The sequence below is a fragment of the Tamandua tetradactyla genome, chromosome 8 (assembly GCF_023851605.1).
Source record: "Tamandua tetradactyla isolate mTamTet1 chromosome 8, mTamTet1.pri, whole genome shotgun sequence".
Taxonomy (NCBI): Eukaryota; Metazoa; Chordata; class Mammalia; order Pilosa; family Myrmecophagidae; genus Tamandua; species Tamandua tetradactyla.
This window is the reverse complement of record NC_135334.1, coordinates 76,686,846-76,709,361: the sequence shown is the minus strand read 5'-3', so window position 1 is coordinate 76,709,361 and position 22,516 is coordinate 76,686,846. Positions and strand designations below refer to the sequence as shown.

At 34.4% G+C, this 22,516-nt stretch overlaps 2 pseudogenes; both read left to right on the top strand.

Annotated features, from left to right (window-relative positions):
• Nucleotides 1-5,948: 5,948 nt before the first annotated feature.
• Nucleotides 5,949-6,861, top strand: LOC143645159 (olfactory receptor 52M1-like; annotated as a pseudogene).
• A 6,619-nt stretch (nt 6,862-13,480) lies between these two features.
• LOC143645158 (olfactory receptor 52K2-like) lies at nt 13,481-14,424 on the top strand (annotated as a pseudogene).
• The last annotated feature ends 8,092 nt before the right edge of the window (nt 14,425-22,516 follow it).

Sequence of the window (22,516 nt, the reverse complement as noted above, 5' to 3'; positions counted from 1 at the left end):
AATGAAGCCCAAGAGAAATGCACTTAATGAATGAAAAATCTTGACTAATGTCAAAAGTGAAGTACTATAAAGGCCTCATTTCATCCAACAAAATGTCTGAATTTTACATGCAATGGAACAAACTGAATAGAAAATTTAAAATCCACATTGACTGGATGAATCTACCTCAATCTTGGAATATGTGATTATAATCTTCTTAAAACTCAAGTCTATTGATATTCATAAACTAAAGGATTTATTCATTTGACTTATATTTATTGAGCACCTAAAATGTTCCAGTCATCACATTAAGTGATTGTGACAGGAGCCCAGGCCAAATGCTGAGATGAAGGGTTAGATACTGGGCCAGTTCGAATCTATTATGTACCCCAGAAAAGCTATATTTTAATCCTGATCCAATCTTATGGGAGATGCCATTTCTTTTCATTCTAATTCAATATGGTAGGGCAGGAACTTTGATAAAATTATCTTCACAGAGATGAGACATGCTCAATTGTGGGTGTGATCTATTGATTAGATGGATAATTGACTCCACCCTTCTCAGATGGGTTTTCATTAGTTTACCGGAATCCTTTAAAACAGGAAACATTTTGGATAAATGACAGAGCTGACAGAAAATTCAGAGCAGATGCCGACATTTGAAGAACAGATTCACAGATGTTTGGAGATGCATGGAGCCCAACAGACAACACCAGGAGATGTTAAGCAAGCCAGAACCTGGAGAGAGCCTAGGGAAGCCAAGGGATGAAAGCCAGCCCTGGAGAAGCAAAGTGAAGAACCCCCACAGGAACAGAGGCTGAAGGCAATGGAGCCCAGGAGTCAGGGACCAGCAGATGCCGCAGCATGACTACCCAGCTGACAGAGGTGTTCCTCACCCACTGATCTTCCGCGAGTTAAGGAATCTTTCAATAGATGCCTTAGTTTGAACAAATTATAAGCTTAGAAGTGTAAACTTGTAGATTATTAAATTCCCCTTTTAAAAGTCATTCTAGTTTTGATATATCACATTCCAGCAGCTTTCAAACTAACACAGATGTCATGTTTCGAAGTGTGATAATTGTGAAAAAAAGGGCAAGGCCTTTTAAGGGGCAAAAGGTTGTCTTCGTGGTGATGAAAATGCTTTGAAATTAATATTTGTTTGCAATCTTCTATAAAAAAAATAAATATAATTGAATTTTTCACTTAATGCAAGTGAATTTCATAGTATGAAAATTATATCTCAGGAAATTCTTAAAAGAGGATTTTAAGAGCCATGTTTTCTATGTTCATTCCTAAACCTAGAACAGAGAAGATACTCAACATGTATTTGTTGAATGAGCAAATTGAATCATCCTCATGTATCCAACTAACTCTTGTCTAATCTATATTTTAGTCATCTGTTCTATTTTCTCCCTGAATTTCTGGTCGAGCTGGATATTAGTGATTGACCTCTACTATTTGTTTCAAGTTGCAATTAATTTTAAAAAAAGTTTAATTTTCAGTCTCCTTAATAATTAGTCCTGTTAAGTTGTATACAATTTAAATTGTAACGAACTAGAGAGAAATGGCTACAGCTGAAAGTATAATCCAGAAGAAATGCACAGGAGAATCATTAGCCTTGAAATTATGTACTTTGTAAATCATCACCAAGTATACAAGAATCTTCACCAAGAAGAAGCTCCACTTCTCCCAGTGATTCCACAGGGACCTGTTTGGACATATGTTACTCCCACTAATCCTGGGAGATTACGGTGCTGAAGCTCCTACAAATAGAAACTACATGTTTCATTTGCTTTTCAGCTCTGAACCAATTTCAGGTATTGATTATGGGTGTTGTTAAGAAAGTGAAGGAATGGAGAAAAAGAGGCTAGCCTCAGTGATCTGGGTTAAAAGTTAAAGGCTCTACAGATCATCTTCTTAATTTCCAAATACCTTTGATGAAAGGAAGAGATGCAACAATTAACTACAGGAAGTAAATTTGTTAAATTTTCCATGGCTGGAATAAGAAAAGAGCTAGATTTTGTAAGGCAAAATAACTTTTAAAGTATCTCCTAGAACAGAAGCTTATCTCTCCTTTTGATCATATTTCGTATTTTAAAAATATATGGAAGGAGCAGCGATATGGATACCTCCTGACCTCACGACTCATACACAGTTTGAAATTTTCAGAATGTGTATATCTGTTAATATCTGCATTTAACAACTCTGCTCTGGCAATGCTCTGCATTGTATATGTGTATCCAACGTATGTTTGCTTGAGGAGCTAATGTATGATAACCACCTGCTCAGATTCAGTTTTATAAACTCCCTCTGGGTTGTGTGAACTGGCGTATGTGTAGGGACCCTTGTTTACCCATAGAATCTTGCATCACATGAGTGTCTTTTGACCCAGTAATACTAGATTTTAATTCATTCTTACAGTGGAATTTTCTTTATGTTATTTTCCTTTCAATTTGAAGATGATAGAACATAGATATCCAAATGTCACAGCCCAAAGGCACATATTCTTTAGATTCCAGTCTAAGTGCCACTTAAGAAGGCTTTCCTTGACATACTAAACTTAATTTGAACCCTGCTATCACTTTTATGGAACTCATTCTCCAATCTACTCTACCTTACCCACTGTTTAATATCTGTTTCAAAAGTTAAATCATAGGGGAAACATCATTTCTGCTTTTTAGTCATTTTTTAATGACTAGAAGAAAGTCATTTACCTACATAGAAGCCTTTAAAATATTTCCTCATCAATTATATTTGAAGATCTTAATTGTGTTTATATATACTGGCAAGTATATATATGGATAAGTAAATATAAATTCTTATGGATGCACATTATATTCATAAAGATTAATTTGAGATAATAGGGAAAACAGATTCTTCTCAAGAGAAGTTACATCAGCACTACTCAAGATCTTCTGCACTGTCAGGTGAAAGGGGAAAACAAAACACTAGCAACAGAAAGTTTCTCTATAGCCAAATACCTTCTTGTAAATAACAGTCTTTCGCTTCTTTAGCACATCCCGTCCTGCCACTTCTCTTTTTTAATCCAGGCTTGTCTTCCACGAAGTCTCTACTCTCTATTGGTTATACAACAAAGTACAATGTTAATAGCTTTAAAGAGTAATAGTTGTCTCTGATGTTTACCAAAACAGTAAATGATCTGGTTTACATATGTCAGAATGTCAGTGTTGGGATGAAGAAATCAAGAAGTGCAATAAAGTACAGTGAAATGATCTAAATTTGAAACATTGTAAATGATAACCAATTGGCTGGATTAACGTTAAGAAATACATTATCCTGAAAGTTATATCTGCTTATTCAAAAAAATAGAGTAAGTGCTTCTATAAAGAGTGCGTAACAGGTTAAGTAAAGAATAGGAAAAAAAAAAAGCAATGTCAAAACTTCACTTGTTAGAAGGTTTACATATGCAGAGTGGCAGATTAGAGCTGGAAGGTAGGAAATACATTAATCACACTTAAAAAGCCACTACCAGAATTTAAACATCATGTTCAGAGGCAGGAACACACCCACACACCTCACATTCTTACTGCATGCAGTCAATACAAATATTCAATGTCCAACGATCTCATGTAACTCCTGAGAGTGATTTGTCTTGATTTTCACTTTCTTCTTCTTAAATGCTATTTTCCTTTCAATGTGAAGATGATAGAAACATAGATATACAAATCTCACGGCCCAAAGGCACATGTTCTTTAGATTCCAGTCTAAGTGCCACTCCTTAAATGAGGAGGCAGAGAACATTTATGTTTATCCCCAAGGCCATTTAGAGTGTGGGTTGTGCGACCTTCCACCTAAAGCAAGTATCTTCTTCAGAGGCCTCTGCCAGAGCATTTCCAGTAACTGAAAACTCACTCACTTGACATATACACTGAGATCTAAAAGGGAATCACTCCAGAAGCTTTTTTCCATCCAAAATAGTGTCTGATTAGCACTGATGTAAAAAAATAGAGAGAAGTTCAAATCCATACTGTCACAGATGAGACTTCTGTGTTCTGAAGATGGATTTTGTGCATCATTTACATTGAGGAATCTGAAGGATATTCTACTTAAGCACCAACTTATTAGTAAACATGTGTCCATGATTTCACTATTTACTGTGAAACTCTCATATTTAACACTGGATTAAGAACTTGCTGTCAAACAGTCTGCATGTTAGAAATAGATCTTTCCCATAGCCACCATTTGGGTGAGAGCAGAAAGGAAAAGAAATATAATACTATGAAATAAATACTATGAAGGGCTTGTGATGAGAGTTACATTAAAAAAAAAAACATAGCAAGATTTAGGATTATTATCTATAGCAGATTTAGCACACATGTAATTTATGCAAAACTAGGTCTTTACCCTCAATCAAACCCATTCCAGCCACTCTTAAAGAACACCTGGGGCAATATATAAGATTCTACAAAGATTCCATGCACTAGGGTAACTTTTCAGAAGCCTACAACCTCCAGATGGACCAGATAAGGCCTAAAACCTAGAGAGACCAGCATCTCCAGAACATTAGCTTGTTCCAAGTCCCTACCCGGTATTATTGGCATTCCCTTCCAACATGAAAAAGCTAGAATGGCCAAAACCCAAATACCCCTGAAGAGTGGGGCAGAAAGATTAAAGGTGATTGTGGAGTTATACAGAGAAGATGGAGTTTAACAAACGAATATGATTGCTGAATCACTAAACTGATATTTCTTTTAGTCTCCAGTATCTTAGAGCAGGTAGAAGTAAAAAACTGAACTTGTGGTTTTGTAACCCATGCCAAACTCTTAAATCTGTTCTATAACTATTTGTTGTGCTGTGCTTTTGAAATTTATTGCTTTTTTGTATATATGTTATTTTTCACAAAAAAAGAAAAAAAGTTGATTGTGATGATAAAAAAAGAAAATATTTATCCCTTCTAGCTTCCTACTTCTGGAGCAGCTAGAAGGAAAAATCTGAGGTGATGGTATGGCAGCTCATGAAAAACTCTGGGATCTGTCCTGTAACTACTCTTTGAAGAATGCTTTGAAAACTACTGCTTTTTTCTTTCTTTGCTTTTTATGTATGTTATATTATACAGAAAAAAAAGGGTAAAAAAAAATAATAGGGGTTTGCAAAAAAGTGCTGGTAGAAGGAAATGAAGCAGAGAAGATTTACGTTATTCTCCAGATAATTGTTCAAATAATGGAGTTTTTCTCTATAACGACAGAAAAAGAAAGTGAAGTCATGAAGATGCTGTTAATTTGGAGAAATTGACCTTATCTTCTATGGCTTTCTCCCTTTGCTACTAAGTTTCAGAAACACTGATCTTCTTTTCTGTTCCTTATCGTTATTTCTTTGTCGCAGTTTTTCTTGCTACTTTCACCTCCAGAAAAGTGTACCTCAGGCTTCCAAAATTTTAAATGCCATCATTCGGGTATCAGACTAAACGTGATGTCTCACTATGTAATCAAAGTCTACACATACTATTCACTATTATTCAAATCACGTTGTCTTAATTTTTCTTGCAGAGTATAATTTCTGGAGAAGAATATCTAATCTGTCCATTTCTTTATTTGAAATTCATGACATATGGTTTGTTTGACAGTAAGTGTTGAATAAATATTTGTTGGATTATGCACAAGGACATATAGAAAGACCATTTTCAGCAATGGATAGACAAGGTAACTGATAAATAAGATTCTACAAAGATTCCATGCACTCGGGTAACTTTTCAGAAGTCTACAACCTCCAGATGCACCAGATAAGGTATAAAACCTAGATTTAAAACAATGATTCGATTTGTTGTTTTTTATTTTATCATTTTGGTCTTGGAAAATTAAAAGTAATTATGAGTTTGAATTGTTATTAACAGAAGAAAGTGAAAGGACCTCCTGAATAACATCTCCATGTTTTTCAGCATCGGATTTGCTCACATTGACCTAACAAATTTACCTTCAGATTTAGCAATATGAAGAAAAGGGATAAGCATGATGCCACCTCTCAACACTTCCCGACCCTCTCCTGGCACCTTCTCTCTGATGGGCATCCCAGGTCTGGAACACATGCATGTCTGGATTGGGATTCCCTTCTGCTCCATGTACGTGGTGGCTCTGGTGGGGAACGTGACCATCCTGGCCATGGTGAGAGTAGAACACAGCTTCCGAGCCCATGTTCCTCTTTCCATGTATACTGTTAGTCATTCACCTGGTCCTCTCCATGTCGTGCACTGCCCCACATGCTGTGTCTGTTCTAGATTGGGCCCCAAAACATTGTTGTTTGCCTGGCTCAAATGTTCTTTATCAAGCTTCTTCCTGGCCATGGCCATTGATCAATATGTGGCTATATGTTATCCCTTCTGCCACGCTGCCGTTCTAACCCACACTTGCATCAGTATAATGGGTATAATTGTGGTGGTTCAGAGTGTGGTTTTCTTTTCTCCACGTCCCATTTTGCTCAAATAGCTTCCCTACTTAGAACACAAATCATTGCCCATACTTACTGTGAGTTCATGGCTGCGGTAAACCTCGCACGTAAGGACATAAGGGCCACAAAGCATTATAGCCTCAGTATGGCTTCCATCATTGGTTCATGTGATGCTGTTCTTATTGCTGTATCCTACACTTTCATTTTCCACTCTGTATTCCACCTGCCTTCCCAAGAAGCTGCTCTAAGTCTTTGGATACATGTAGCTCCCACATCTGTGTCATTCATGTTTTCTACTCCAAAGCAAGCTTTTCCATTTTCACTAACCATTTTGGGAAAAATGTGCCTACACACATTCATATTTTTATTGCAAATATGTACCTTTTGCTGCCTCCTTTCCTTAACCTCATTGTATATGAAGTAAAGATTAAGAAATTATGAGAACATGTTCTTAGGGCTGTAAGAGTTAAAGTTGTCTGAATTTAATTAGATCAATAAAATGAATGGAAGTACAAGAGATAGGCTATAGGGAAAATACCTTCCCTCACTCCCCAAAGCTGAATTTCATTACCAACTAAAAATTCAGTAACTTACCATATATATGTGTATTTCCAGAATTATAACTTAACTAATTTCTTCAGATTTTTCATTTAGTAAATTTTTTCCTTATCTTTGGTGGATAATTACAAATAGGGAGTGGACAGAAAGAAATGGAGGAAAAGGAAACTAAGTAGATAAAAACTAGAATTCTTTGCAGAACAAATGCTTACTAATATAGACAAGGCAGTTTGAAGTTTGTTTGATGCACATATGTAATTGGGATATTATTGAACAAATGATAAATGTTGCTCTTTTCTCAAATTGAATCATGTTGTAGGCTAATTAGCTATCATGTGATACATATCTAGATTACATAAAGATAATAAAACAAAACGTAAATTAATGTGAATGCTCCAATTTGTGTTAGGAGTTCTCAAATTTTAGAGCAAATTTAATAGATGTAGGTTTGATTTGATAAAGAAGGGCAACATTTTGGACTCTAGTCACTGTGACACTGAGGGCATGAATTTAGTTTCCTAAACAGAGTAAAAATAGTCAAATTATCAAGCTACTCTATACTTTGAGTCTCCCCATTTAATAGGTGACATGGAACTCAGTATCAAGACAGATGACCCAAACCCTTTTTAAGTCAAACTAGCCCCTGTTTATGGCCCTGATATCAAAGACTGGACTCCATCTTTAATTCCTTTTCCTCATTTGTCACTACTTAGTGACAATGTCATTTCTCACATTTGTTTTGGAATATTATCCAAGATCCATGTGCTGTTTCTTTCAGTGGAAGCCATCTGCCAAATAGGTCTTTGACATTGTGCTATGTATATTCCCTCTCCTTGCTTATCTGTCCTAGAAACTCACACCTGCAATTCAGTACACAAAGATTAGCATCTCTGCAGTCACAGCTATGAAGTCCATCATTCAACTATGAGGTATGATATTTTCTGTTTTGGAGAAGTAGATGCATTTGCCATTAATCCCTTGACATAAGGAACTCAGAATCAGGAGCTATCCTGAGAGGTATATTAGTGAGATTTGTTTTGATATGGCATGTTTGAGATTCATGCAGGAAAATAAAATATTTAAGTCCTGTGGAAGTAAGGTCTCAGATAAGTCTGTTCAAGTGTCTTCAACATATAAGTAGGCAAGCAGAGAGAGAGGATTGTCAATTATAAGTGAACTCACAGGGAACAATTGCATAATGAAAAGAAGAATAAAGAAAAACTTAAAAATCCTGGAATTCTGCTACTATATCCCACTCATCTTATTTAATTGGATCATTATAAATATTTAGAATGGGAATTGAGACTATGTTGACATCAGGTATTGCTTGACAGGTCAGAATGTTCTCTTCCTGGTCAACCACATAACCTGATCAGCCTTCTCAAATCTGAGCTAAATTCCTTTCTCAGTGCAGCTGTCCATTTGACTGCATAGAAAACTTTATTACAAAAATATTCCCACACTCCTCCTGAGCAAACAGTAAAAACAATTTAGTTTGTTTATAAATTTATAAATGTATATTTGAATCTCTTTCTGTGTATGTGGATAATATATATATATATATTTACATGATATATGTATATATATTCTCCAAAACAAAGAACATATATATATATATACGATATTTACATATTTGTTATTTGTTTGGGGTCAGGTAGGATCATCCCAAACTGTAGAAACCATTTCACCTTAAGAAGCACATTTTACTTATTGTGAAAGGAACTAAATGTGTTTTTATAGTAGTAATAATTCAGCTATAACTTCCAAAGCTACTCAGGTATACACATATCTTAAATCAGCATTTCTGAAAGATCCATCTCTGTGCACTGCATTGAATTATGTACCCAAATTTATACATTTTATTGATATTCATCCACATTTCTGTGGGAGAGTATACATTGTAAATAGATCTCTTGAAGTCATCATTTTGATTAAGGTTGATCCAGCAGAATGAGGCTGGGCTTAAATTCAGATTTTTAGAGTCCTTCATAGGAAGAAATTCAGACATGGATAAAGAAAGGCACAGGAAGAGTAAGAACCCCAAAGGCACTGGAACCAGAAATAAAGAAACCAAAAGAGGACAAATCCATGTGATAGAGGCACCAATGCTAGCCAAGAAACCCCAAGGATTGCCAGCAAGCCAGAACCAGGATGTGACAGAATAAGGGGGAAAATATCACCTTGCTGATACCTGGAGCTCTGACTTCTCCTAGCCTCAGAACTTTGATCCATTAAATTCCTGTTGTTGAATTGTCTCATCTCTGTCAGTTGGATGTCAGTGATTCAAATTTCATTTGAATGGCTTCTAGGCTATTACACTGATATGTGTGTGTGTGTGTGTGTGTGTGCACGCACATATATATACATATGTCTTTTATTTAGGTTTAATTAAATACAGTAAAATGAAGATGTCAATGTGTAGTTTTGTAAGTTTAAACAAATACATAGTTTATGAAAGCCTAATCCTAATCACAATGGAGGACATTTACATCACTCACAGGAAGATATCTCCTTTTTCTCTCTTGGAAGTGTACAGATGAGACAATGCATGTTTTGTCCAATAAGAGTAGGTGATGCTTTATTTCATGAACTTATTCACAATTTCTGCTTATCCATTTATCCAAAGTTAAGAATAAATATTATATTGTCTGTTTTGTTTATACCAATTTGATCTTCTTCCTCCAAAAAATGTTAGATTCTTGCCCTGTGAATCATTAATTAATTAATCTTTCTCTTTCTAGTTTTTTTTTCTTATTTGCTCACTTTCTGTTTTTACTTTTTATCCTGCTTTTTTGTCTTTAGTTTTTATATTTTCACAAATAGACAGTATTATTTAACTGGGAGGCTTATCCTTTGTTTCCTTTGATAAGACAAGCCTCTTTCTGATTGCCCAAAGAGAAAGCATTTTACATTTGTAGCGGTTTTGACTCCATGACACTTTTCTTGGTTGTTCCATGGTCTATTGTCTAAGGATCCAGCCTTTTGGATTAGACTATGTTCAAATCCAGTAATATTCCTTTGGATAAATTTATGGTTATTTGATTTCTGATGCATAAAAATGAATAATAATTGTATCTACCTCACATTGTTGTTTGAGGATTAAATAAGATATGTAAAAACAGCAGTGGATGGCACAAAGGAGATACTCAATAAACATTCGTTGTTTTTATCCTTCCCTTAGAATTATGATTTCCTATGTTATTCATCTTTTGCTTCATTAATGATGCTTTAAGATATGTTCATTATATCTTATGATAGATTTAAACTTTGTGATATTTTATATTTTGTTATTTATATACATCTTAATACAATCATTTTTTTCCTGCTGATATTCTGCTTAATAGTATGGCGTGCGTTGATAACAAAATTAAAGGTTTCTGGAAGATAGAATAATGTCATTGTAGTGCAATTGAATAGGGATAAGAAGGCAGTCACATCCTTTCATCTCTTCAATTTATACAAAGATTTATTAATCCTCAGTAAATTTTCAATATATTCATTTTAAATTGGATTGAATTGACTTGGACTACATTTTATAACCCCTCAAAATTATCCTTCAATCTTCACTACATAAAGCTCTTCTCTTTCTTGGAAGGAATCTGCATAGAGAACATTTTTAACTATAATCCTTTAACATCAGATGTATGTTTCTGTAAATGCTGGGCTCCAATAGCCTTTTTTTTTTAATTGTGCAGGGTCTCCCAATTCTCTTGGTTGATGAACTAAGCAATTGTGCTTAAATTGGGATGCTGTGGTCCAAATTTTAAAAACAACATTATGTGTGATATCACTTAAATACTGTCATACATGCTAACTTTTCTACCTGAAATACTTTTTACTGCCATAATTCGTTGTAACAGTCTTCAATGAAAACTGACTTATTCTTCATTTTTCTGGTATAACTCAGTATCAATTGAAAGAATACTCCCCTAACTCTTGGTGATAGATTGGGTTATCCTCTTGGTTAATATATATGTATATATTAACAAAATTACATGAAGTAATAGCTATGTATATGTTTATATAAATGAATTGGCCTAGATTATCAATATGACCAGTCATGTTTCACCTTTGGGATGGAATATGATGAAAGGGCATTTTGCTGGTGCTTTTTTAAAAAAAATTTTCCCTTTTTAACCTTGAAAATGAGATAACTGAAAGGAAAATGCACTGTCATACTTTCAAATCAATAAATCACCAAAGACAATAACCCTATATTACTATGAAAGCCAATTGTACAAGTCAGGGTCTAACTAGGAAACTGAAGCACTTTAATATTTAATATGTGGGATTTTTAATACAATTAATTATTTATTCAAGTTACAGAATTATTGAGGAACCAAACTTTTGCCAGTGGATCCACCCAGAGATTCGAAACAGCAGGAAACTATGCCAACTTATGCCAGTGAAACGGAGAGAGTTTCAAGGAGTTTCATTAAGTATCAGGTGTATAAGTCACCCAGTGGTAGCTTAGACCATAGAAGTTCCCTTTGTAAAAATCTGGAGCCATGAAGGTGTAGCTGTAGAGATGGAGATAAGCACTAGAGCTAGAAAGAGAGAGAGTGAGACAGAGAGAGAGAGAGAGCAAAAGGCAGGGGGGAAGAATGGCTTTCCCTTTCTCTTCCCTCTTTTTCTAATAGAGTCTTCCATTAACTAAACCCAGAAAGAAGTCAAATAATCTGTGATCCTGGAAAGCATAGTCTGCAAAATCCATCCCTTCTGCAATGCACAGAAGAGCACAATGTGGAGGTATGTATTTGAAGGAAAATAGATCTAAGCTTGGCATAACATCCCAAACAAAACGCAAGTAATGATACATCTATACATAGGATTAATGAATCCCCGCTACTTGATCAAACAAGGATGCATCAGGGGCTTCAAGAATAGAAATCACCTCTCTTCCCATCCCTTATAAGTAAACATTTACTCTATTGCACTTTCAAGTGCTTAAGCCCAAGAGATGAAATGAATCACTTGTTATAAGGTGCCTGGAGTCCAGAGGTCATCTCATCTTGCTTTCTAAGCACAGAGCTCAGGTGGCATGGGTGCTACAAAGACTAAACCCATTCAAGAGACCTAAGTATACCTGGAGAGAATGTTAGAGATTAGTGTGTTTATAATCAGGCAACAACCTCATGAGAGCTGTACGCAGGAATTCCCTTTCAGGCCGCTGGTCTCCCAGGATGGGAAGTGCAAAGGGACCTGATGCAGTTATAGTCAACATTTAGATGAGCCTCACAATGGGCAGTAAGATGATTATTTACAAAGGTAGGAAAACCAGGTTATAGTCAGGAGTATAATGTGTTAAGTAGGATAGATGGAGTCTCATGTTCAAATGCTTACTAATGAAGACTCAATCCTTGTTCTTGCCTGAAAGTTGGTTCAACCTTTTTATTTTACAAAAAGTAAATGTAGAAGGATACTAACTAAATGTTCAAACTAAGATTAACAAACATAAGATTGACATAACCATTGCCATGTAAGCAAGACCCCAAATTAAATCCTGGAACACAATGCTCAAAACCTTATTTTTCTTTGTATACCTAGATTATTTGCACTGTAAGGATGCCTCATATTGCCTAAGCTAATCATATGCTGAAATTTGAACCCAAAATTATTCATAATTTCAAATTTACTTTTGCTAGGGTGCCTTTCTAGATTATCTCTTCACACATTTAAAGGTAAGTTTCTGATAACCTCATATTTGTGAACCATGAGTTGCCGATAAATGTTTGCATAGAAAGCAAACCTCAGACTTAAAGTATTGTTTGACTTTAATAAATTCGTTATGCCCCTTTGAATATTCTGTTTGACCATTATAGAATAGCACAATCTCTAATAGCCTGTATATCTCTGTTTCCAGACTTAGTGACTCCATTTGACTGTACTTTGTAAAAATGGTAATTTCTTATCATTCAGTTTAATTGACTTCAGGCAAATAATGGCTTTTTCTATATTATCTCTGTTTCACATTCCAATTTGTTCCCACCTTTCCTCATTCTGTTCTATCAGTTAATCAACTCAGTTGTTTTTGAATATTTCCCAAGTCTTGACATCATATCTATAAGCTCTATCATTGGAAAGGGGCAAGAGAAATTAAATACATGCATGGCTAATATTACCCATAATGATGTGCTTTTAGTTTTTTTTACTTGCTCAAATGGCAAAAAATTATATCTCCATATTCATAAATGTACCACCTACTTCCTGTAGAATATTCTAAACTGCATCTAAATGCATATATTCAGTGGAGGAGCAACATTTTCTGAAAAAACATAGAGGAAGGGACTTTACTTAAGTATATAAAATTTTGTTGACACTTCAGGATATTTATTTATTAACTTTTCTTATGTGAAAAAAGTGCATTTCCATGTATTGATTCACTGAAAGAGGGTATTAGAAAGAAAATCATTCAATAGCTGATGCTATGTTATTTGGCTCTGAAGACCTCTTCTGACCCATAATAATGATATGCCTTTGGATTCACATATTTATGATTTTTGCATTTGGACAGAATTATGGAATATCTGTTGTTTGCATGATGCTGGCTTCCAACTGGACTGGTCTTCAACCTGCCATCTTCCTGTTGCTTGGCATTCCAGGGTTGGAGACTTTCCACATCTGGATATCCATCCCCTTCTGCCTTGTTTACCTGATGTCACTGTTGGGAAATGTTGGCCTTTTATTAATAATCAAGACAGATCCAAAACTGCATGAACCTATGTACCTCTTTTTATGCATGCTGTCTGTGACTGATTTGATGCTCCCTTCTTCTACACTTCCCAAAATACTCAGCCTCTTTTGATTCTATGATAGAGAGATTTATTTTGAAGCCTGCCTCACTCAGATATACCTCATTCGTTTTCTTTCTACTATGGAATCTGGATTTATCTTGGCCATGGCTTTTGACCGCTATGTGGCCATCTGCCATCCCTAAGGCATTCCATTATCCTGACACCTGCAGTGGTTTTACGGTTTGGTTTGGCCATGGTTTCCAGAGGAGCTGTACTCCTCAGTCCTCACCCCTTCTTACTGAAGTGGCTTTCCTACTGCAGAACTAATGTCATCTCCCATACCTACTGTGAATTCATGGCCCTGATAAAGCTGGCTTGTGCTGAGACCAAGATTCATAGAATCTATGGCCTAATTGTGGCCTTCCTGACAGGGGGCTTGGACTTCATATTGATTATCTGTTCCTATGTCCTTATCCTTCTCACCGTCTTCAATCTCCCATCCAAGGCTGCCCGCCTTAAGACCTTAAGCACCTGTGTCTCTCATGTATGGGTCATCTTGGTGTTTTATACACCAGCCTTCTTCTCTTTTCTCACCCATAGGTTTGGCCATCACATTGCTCCACATATTCACATTTTTGTAGCCAATATATATCTGCTTATTCAACCCATGATGAATCCAATTATTTATGGTGTAAAATCTAAAAAGATCAGGGAGGGACTCTTTAAATACTTAGCAATCAAACATGCTTAAAATAGGCAGGATTTTTGATTAGCCAGATAATCAACAAAGATAAGGTTTTAATTAGACCTGGAGAAATTATAAATGAATGTATCAGCATTACCTTAGAGTGGAAAACTTCTCAGTTAAAGTTCAGATTCATGTTGTCCAGGAAAATACAACATACTGACCATATGCACCATGGCATGTTCAGAAGATGCATAGGACTTAGAAGAAAATTCGAGGAAAATGAAGGTTCTAGTATTCCTTTCTCAACCTAGTATTTAGTATTGATTTTGGAGCTTATTAAACCATCACAGTTATATTGATAGTGTTATCAGAATCATCCTTTGTTGTGTCAGATTATGACTCCCAAATTCATGAGTTCCAGAGTTAATATGTCAATTTATATATAAATGTTTCACCAAGCCTTCATCTTCAAAATGCAGCATTAGTTTTCAAGTCGAAATCAGTTAATGGTATATGAACCAAGAGTCAAAAATATAGGGAAGGCTGTGCAACAGTAGCTCAGTTGCAGAATTCTCGCCTGCCAGGCCAGAGCCCCAGGTTCGATTCCCAGAGTCTGCCCATGTCCAAAAAAAAAATAAAATAGGAAAAGTAATTAAAATATATTTATGAATTCAAAAAATAAAGTAATGCTTGTGAGTAGTAAACTAATGTACATGTATTACAACAGATTTAAAGTTAAATTTTAATTCTTTCATACTCCACTCATGGCAATCTTAAGAAGTAAGCATCATTTACAGAGACTTACCATCTGGCATTTACAATATCCTTGAATTTCTATAATTTCTTTTATAACTTTTCATACATTGTTTTATGTCTTTGATTATACAGTTATGATTATACTGCATTCTTAGTTCAGCAGTTTAGTTTTTAAATAATGATACATCTTGACTTTTTCGTATTGCCTTATTCAGATCACATTTCTTGGAGTTACTATAACCTACTACAAAGAATATTGTATTTTATTTTTAAAATACTCTATTGATTTAAATGTAAATAGTTTCCAATTTCTGATGTCAGCAATCCTAAGGGAAGCATTCTATTGCTGAGGCAAAAGGTAGATTTAATTTAATTATTAAGATATTTTGCAAATCTGCTTCCAAATTATTATAGCCTCTTATACCTTTGCCAACAATGTATATTATTATACTTATTAACTTTTGCTAACCTGATAAATAAAAATTATAGTAATCATTTATCATTTGCTACATTTTGCTGTTTTCTTCCCATGTAATTAAATTGTGTTAATGTCATATGATCTGTGTAACAAGGAAGTGATCCTCTGGTTTACTGAAAGTCTGTTTTTTCATTTTATCATATAATTTAACCTGCGTTATTATATACTTTAAGAGTTGCAAAGTTTTGCCTTCATGTATCCAATCCTTTTTCCCTTTTCCCTTAGCGCCAATTATATTATGGGCTAACATCACTATGAAACATTTTCAAATGTTGGATAAACATATCAAAGACATATCCAAAAGAATAATAAGAAAATAATAAAGAATGAAAGAATTACATATGAAAATGTAATTGAAAATGAGAACTCAGAAAGTTACTTAACAAGCTTGGTTAATTTAAAATTACTATTCAAAGGCCTCCCAAAATAAGGTCTCTCTCAGATGGAAAAATCTTTTATTGGATCATCATGTGACGTAGATAGGTAAACCTACCTAATACCCAGCTCAGGGCTAGAAGGAGATGTGCCTTTACACTGAATAAAGAATGGGGAAAATAAAGTTTTCTTTAAAAGTTGTTAATCACAAACCCAACTTATTGTGAATCCCTGCATAGATTTACAAGTGAATGATTGGAGATGCATCACATTGTAAATTTAACTGAAATACGTTCTGGATTAAAAATGTTCCTACCTGTGTTTAAAACAATTTCAAAGCTTCTTTGCAGGTATTCTTCTTATGGTTGTTCTTAATGAATTACCAAAAATAATTTATAACAAATTTAAGTAGTTCATAGACAAAAATAACTCAGCAAATAAGAAAACATGACACCATGACCAATAACCAGGCAAAAAATGAAACATCGAAGTTCACAAACAATTTAAACACTGTAATTATCAGACACAGAAGGGAAATGAATTCTGCTTATTATTACATAGCTTTTGAATATCTGCAGGAAGTAAGAAACTAAAAAAATAACTACCCATGCCAAGATTTTTTAAAAATCTGGTATTGGTTATTAGATTTTATTAAAACTTCGTCCTGCATACATCAAGGTGATAATCTGGTTTCCTTGTTTCTATTGTATTCATTATCAATGTTAAACTAAACTTACATCTTTGGAATAAACCAAACTTGGATTTAATGCATTATTCATATTATTTATAATTAGATTTGATAATATTTGTTTAGGATTTCAGCCTATCAATGAAAATTTCTTTCTGTGCACAATTCTAGGTTGATATTATATGTTATTGCCTTGCAATGATAAATTTACTGTCTTCTGGAACATGTTGTTAATGTTGAGAATTCTGCTTTCAGCAATAATTAATCTTCTTATCTTGGTAAACTATTTATTTATTATCTCTACTTCTAATGTACTCTCTGTGAGTTCTGTTCTGAAACTCCATTCGGAAGTTGTTGCAAGTTTTCGTACATAATTCTCATTTTCTCTGATTATAATACATTGTTTAGCCCTTCTATTAGATTTTTAATTACCATGTGAATATTTTTAATTTCTAGAAATTCTGTCTTGATTGTCATTGTATCCATTTTTATAGCTGTGTGCATTTATATAGCTTCTGCTTACAGGCTGATTTTCTTGATTCTTCATTTTATTTTCATTAATATTTCAAACATGGCTATTTTATATTCAGTTTCTGGTGATTCCAACATCTGAACTATCTGACAAATTATAATTATTAGTTTTTGTTTCTATAGAGTCTAACTAATCATATGTATCTTTAAAAATATGCTTGATATTTTTCCTAGAGTTAATATTGACTGAGCTTACCTGACATTCCTAGGCAGGCTGTTGTGCTGTTTATCTCTTCCAAACCGTTTATCTGTCCTCTACAAATATACCTTAAGAACTCAGAATTTCTACATTATGTTCAGTATATATTTAAATACTTTCATTGAATGATAATGTTTATGATGATAAATTCTCATGAAAATATACAAGTGCCAAAATTTTTCAATATTAAAATTTTAGTCAAAACTAAATTAATATCTTCACTTTACATCCAACTCTGTGGTCAGATTCATGGAAGGGAGTGCATTTCTTATTTCTTAAATTCCTCCTGTCTTTACACACTTCTTTCACTCAGCCTATTAATATTTTCTGCAAGATTAAGTTAACAGGGAGGAAGATTGAACAGAAGAAATAATATTGATTCAGTGCTCTTTAATCTACCCCAAATTCCCCATTTTCCAAATGCTGACAAATTTATGAACAGTGAAGTGAGATGTCTCTTGTCACAGCAGTATGGGACTTTGAGTATGAGCAGTTTAGCAAATCTTATGTCTGGGGAGAGAGAACATTTTTTACAATTGCTAAGTCTCACTAAAGCTTTATGAGCATTTCTTTTAAACATCCTTTCCAGAATAAGTTGTACTCAGGAGAACATTTTCAACCTTTTCTCCATGGAAAAGAGACTAATAAAGTCAAAGAACATTTCTTCTAACCCTGTAAATTCCCTTCAAGGATTTTTCTCAGCAAAATACAAACCCTCCCTTCCATAGGTAGATATGAGTAAGAGAAATTCATAGTTAAAGAACATAGCATAATATTAAGAGCAGTAACTTCAGATACAGCAGATCTTGGTTCAAAGCTTGGATCCTGCTCTTTCTAACTGTGTAACTTTTCATCACATTATGTAATATCTATCTTTTGTAAGTAAAGAAGAGATCATGGCAGTACCTAAAGTATAATGCTGTGAGAATAAAATGATAGAATACATGTAAATCTTTTATCATTCTGTGGGTATATAATAATGGCCCCATACATTTTATCTTTTAAATTTATTCTTGCTTTATTTTTGCTTTTATATAAATTAATATATCTATGATAACCTTGTTCATGCCATGTGTTTGTTCAAGAGCAAATAGAGCTGTATGGTGCCCTAAAATAATTTGGGTGATGTATATGGAATTGTTTAAAATTAATTAAATATTCTATTTCTTATATGTAATTCTGGCAATGAAAATAAAGTAAAAATATCAGTGAAGCCCTTCCATATTGAATATATATATAAACTTCCAATTAAAGTCGATAATAATGAGAAACTTTTGAGCGTTTCCATAATCATAACTGGTTTTACAGCACATTTTATGTTTTAAATGCTTATATACAATTTGAAACACAGTTTTCATGGAGATATATTCAAATACTGAATTTGTGTGGTCCACAGCCCGGGAAGTTTATCACTATAATACAAGTATAAAAATGTTTAAAACCACATTAAGGAGAATTTATAAAGGTATAAATTCATAATCGCATCTGAAGTTTGTAAAAGCTATTCTTTTATGTTAAGTGAAAAATAATTTTTAAAAAATATGCAAAAATGAAGGACATTTTTCCTGGGTCTGTGCTTGCTGAGAATCTTCATCTCATCTTTCTATTCCATTATCATTTGGAAAGTAGCATCTAGGCTACTAGTCATAATTGTTGGACTCCTGAAATAGAAAATGCTTTAGATTTTTAACAGTCCCTGGTTGAAGTAAACATTTACATGATAGAAGAACTCTTAGCTGTGATCAGCTTGTCTTGATGGACTTTGAATACCATTTCCTCAAGATAATAACAACATTCTCTTCACTCTCAATGTTTTCTTGTTGCATAATAAATCATATGGTCAGTCTAACCAGAAAGCATTCCATTAGATACAATTCATGACATGAAAGCAACAAGCCCAGTTTCTGCCACCTCAAGCTCTGCACCTCTACTTGAAGAAAGAAGGGATTAAAATTATCTGATAACTTCATGTCCCATTTAAAGCATATGGAATTTTATGTGTATTTATTCTTTTTAGAGTGTGAGGGGATTTATCAAATATTGTCCTATTTCGCTGTCTTGTACTTTATTGCTGTGTTGTCTTCTCGGCTAAGTCTCCTTCTTAACTGCACTTGTTTTTTAAACTGAATTAGTGTGGTCATCAGAGGCATGGAATTTGAGGAAAAAAATTGTTTATTTCAAAAGCTTCTTCAGTGAATCTCAAGCTAAATTTCATCACCACCTTACAGCATGAGATTCAGAAAATTCTTATTCCTTCAGACATCTCCCACAATTCCCAGAAGGTGAAGGAATAGCTCTAGTAGAGATTACTACTCTGAGACTGCCCAAATGGAGCTGTGAAAACTTCTACGATCCCATAATGCAGAGAATGATTAAAATATGGATTTCCTGGCTTTTATTGAACACAACTGAATTAATCCGGAAGCAAAAACAGTTAGTTCCTATATATATGTCCATGATAAAGAGTGAGGAAGGCATTGATGAGAGGACTGCAGCAGTTTGGAATATGGAGGAGTTTCTTAAAAATGAGGGATAAATATTCAGAATATGCTGTGAATTTGTGATACTCAGCTGTGCTGGAAATAGACTGAGAGCATGTGAAAGAAGCAGAAAATCTGCTTCTTCTAAAGGTAAGGAATTCCATGGTTGACCTCAGTGCTAAAGATAAAAAATAGTGTATTCCCACCATATGAATCAAACCACTTCTGAAGCCAGATCAGACAGTTCCTGAGGTATTGCTCACCCATTCTTTTTTTCAGTTGTCCAGTTAATTCTTACCATCTTTAGAAAAGGAATGACGTGCTGGCATATGGGCTCAACAGAAGAATGAGTGACTGATAAATCACATTACAACTACTAGTTACGTAATGAATATTTTGGCACCAATTAAAGTAGATAGAAATTAGAGTCATTTTACTCCATAAAACTTCATTTATAAAAGAATACATATGTATATATATATATATATATAATCACCATTTGCCTCTGAGTGCTCCTGTGAGATTCAGTCAGAACATGTGGGAAACTTTATGACATGATTTTTATCTTCCAATTGCATTCTATAATGAACAAAGATGGTGATTTAGAGTGAACCAGGGTTTGTCTTCTCCTTCTGGCACATGCTTGTTGTGTAGCCTTGGATTAATATTTAGTCTGTGTAAAGTGTAAGTTATTTTGTAATTTAAGAATAATAATTGTGACCTTGACAGAATTTACACAAATCAGCAATCGGTACTTGCCGATGCTCTTTAGCATTTTTTTTTCTGGTATGTATAACATCTAAAAAATTACTATTGTAACTATTTTGAAAATTGATGAATGATTGATTTAGCGTTTACCAGTCTTTCAATCCCAAGGTGTAACCTATATTCTTAGGACTGGCAAGAAGCTCATGCGCCTTAACGGTCATTTCAATTTCAATTCAAACAAAGAAAAATTAATGGCTACTCCTTTTGAATAGATCTATACGTATACTGACAAATATATATTTTAATATATTATACATATATAATTATATATTATGTTTATATATAATATATGCAGACATGTATACTATGAAAATTTGTCAAAATCACATTTTTGCAGAGATACGAGAACAACCAGGAAGCATATTTCTTTCTATATGGGTGTCAAGGGCTTTGTTTTTCTGCTGAGACTATTATACAATTAAATAGTAAGTCCTGTATATGGGTTTTTTGGTTGTTGTTTTGTTTTGTTTTTTTAATGCCCCCAAATTATCATGGGAGCAAAATTCTAAGGTATTATAATTTAAAGGGCAAAGAAATCTGAATAACTTATTATTCCTTTACATATTGCTTTAAAGTATATATGTTGAGGGCTTGCTTAATGTAGTAAGTCTCCAAAATCATGAAGGATTTGGAGTAGTAGCTCTCAGAGAAAGTAATGTTGTAGATTTCCCCCCATTGTTTTATTAGGATGTGATTAATCTCTGCTATTTATCAGGAACTCTAGAATCAGGCAGAATACTCTAGAGATTATTAACATAAGGCAGAATTGTTAGCAGTGAAGATATTCTTTTCTCTAACTAGTCCTTAATTATATTACCAGCAGGAACTGAGGTATGCGATTTCATGAAGGAAGGCTCAAAACACTAGAAACTCTGGTTGTGCTTTAACACTGAGTAATTCTGTTGCAGATTTATTAGACTGTGCACATTGACTCTGTTCTGAAATATTCCAAGAGCAAATGAGAGAAAGAGAACAAGACAGTCTGTGTATAATAATGCTTGACTTTAACTTCTCTGCGTTGGCCAATCCCAGCAGCTCCATTCTGACAGGCATTCCTGGTCTAGCAGACTTTTACATTTGGATATCCTACTCTTTCTGCTCAATGTATACTGTTGCCTTTACTGCCAACTCTGTCATCCTTTTCATCATCAAAACAGAAACTGTTCTCCATGAACCCATGTTCTACTTTCTTTCCATGTTAGTCTCACTGACTCCATCTTGTCAACTTCTAACCTTTCCAAGATGTTGGGTATCTTCTGGTTCAATATCATGTGATCAACTTCCACACCTGCCTCACTCAGATGTTTTTCATTCATGCTTCTCTGGGGTAGGTCAGGGCTTCTTGTGGCCACGACACTGGATCTGTATGTGGCAATCTGCAATTGCTATTCTTACAAATGCCATGGTGGGCAATTTGGGATGGTGGCACTTCTATGGGGGTTAGTGCTGCTGATACGACATCCCTTCCTTGTTAGGAGATGACTATATTGCCAGAACAATGTGTTACCCCACACATACTTTGAGCTTATGGCTGTAGTGAAAATTGCTTGTGCAGATGTTTCCATTAATAGTCTTTACAGTCTATCCATCATTATTTTGGTTGTTGGGACTTATGTGAAATGCATTTTTCTATCCTATGTAGATAATCCGAACTGTGCTCAGTCTCCCTTCTAAAGAGGTAGATTGAAGACCCTCAGCACTTGTGGATCCCATTTTTTTGTCATTCTCACCTTCTACATCCCTGATCTCTTCTCTTTCCTGACTCACGGTTTTAGTAGACATATTTTACTCCACACCCACATCATGCTTGCCAGCATGTACATACACTATGCAGAATCCTATCATCTATGCAGTAGGACCAAACAGATATGAGAATGTGC